Source organism: Danio rerio, chromosome 3, assembly GCF_052040795.2.
Source record: "Danio rerio strain M-AB ecotype USA chromosome 3, GRCz13ab, whole genome shotgun sequence".
In the NCBI taxonomy this organism is placed as follows: domain Eukaryota; kingdom Metazoa; phylum Chordata; class Actinopteri; order Cypriniformes; family Danionidae; genus Danio; species Danio rerio.
Window position 1 is genome coordinate 68212501 of NC_141023.1, and position 824 is coordinate 68213324.

Sequence of the window (824 nt, forward strand, 5' to 3'; positions counted from 1 at the left end):
ACAATTATATAAATTATAATTATATAAATATATATAGTCTGTTCATCCATCCATCAAGCCAAGTCATTTGTGGGTCACCAGCCGCACCCTCATCTGAAGCCGCGGTCAAAGTTCAGGGAAGTGTCAAAACCCACCGGTCCCCTCCTTACATCCAGGCCGAGCGACCGACCGATCAAAGCCGGGCAGGTGGTGCCTTTTTGGGCTTGGATGCCAGGCCGCACCGCCTGGAGGTCCTGCACTCCACCACCCTTTATCACTGACCTGCCGTCGAGGTTTCAGAGAAGGCGTGATTTAGTGGACTTAGGTTTTGGGCGCTTGAACTAGGTTCCAACGCCCAGCTCCAGGGCGACTTGCACACTGCTCCTGCCCGCCCACGAAGGCTCCCCTGCCGGCCAGGAGGGTGAGGTTGGGGGGGCTTGGTACCTTTGGGCATCAGACAAGGGAAATTTCCACAATCCCTGCCCGCCCAGGGTGGCTCCCGCGGCGGCCTGTGGGTTGGGGTCGAGGGGGGTCGGTTCTCCCTTTGGCTCCAGGGGCCAGGGCGAGCGCCGGTCTCCCTCTGCCCGCCCAGGGTGGCTCTGCCGGGGGCCTGTGGGTTGGGGTCGAGGCGGGTCGGTTCTCCCTTTGGCTCCAGGGGCCAGGGCGAGCGCCGGTCTCCCTCTGCCCGCCCAGGGTGGCTCTGCCGGGGGCCTGTGGGTTGGGGTCGAGGCGGGTCGGTTCTCCCTTTGGCTCCAGGGGCCAGGGCGAGCGCCGGTCTCCCTCTGCCCGCCCAGGGTGGCTCTGCCGGGGGCCTGTGGGTTGGGGTCGAGGGGGGTCGGTTCTCC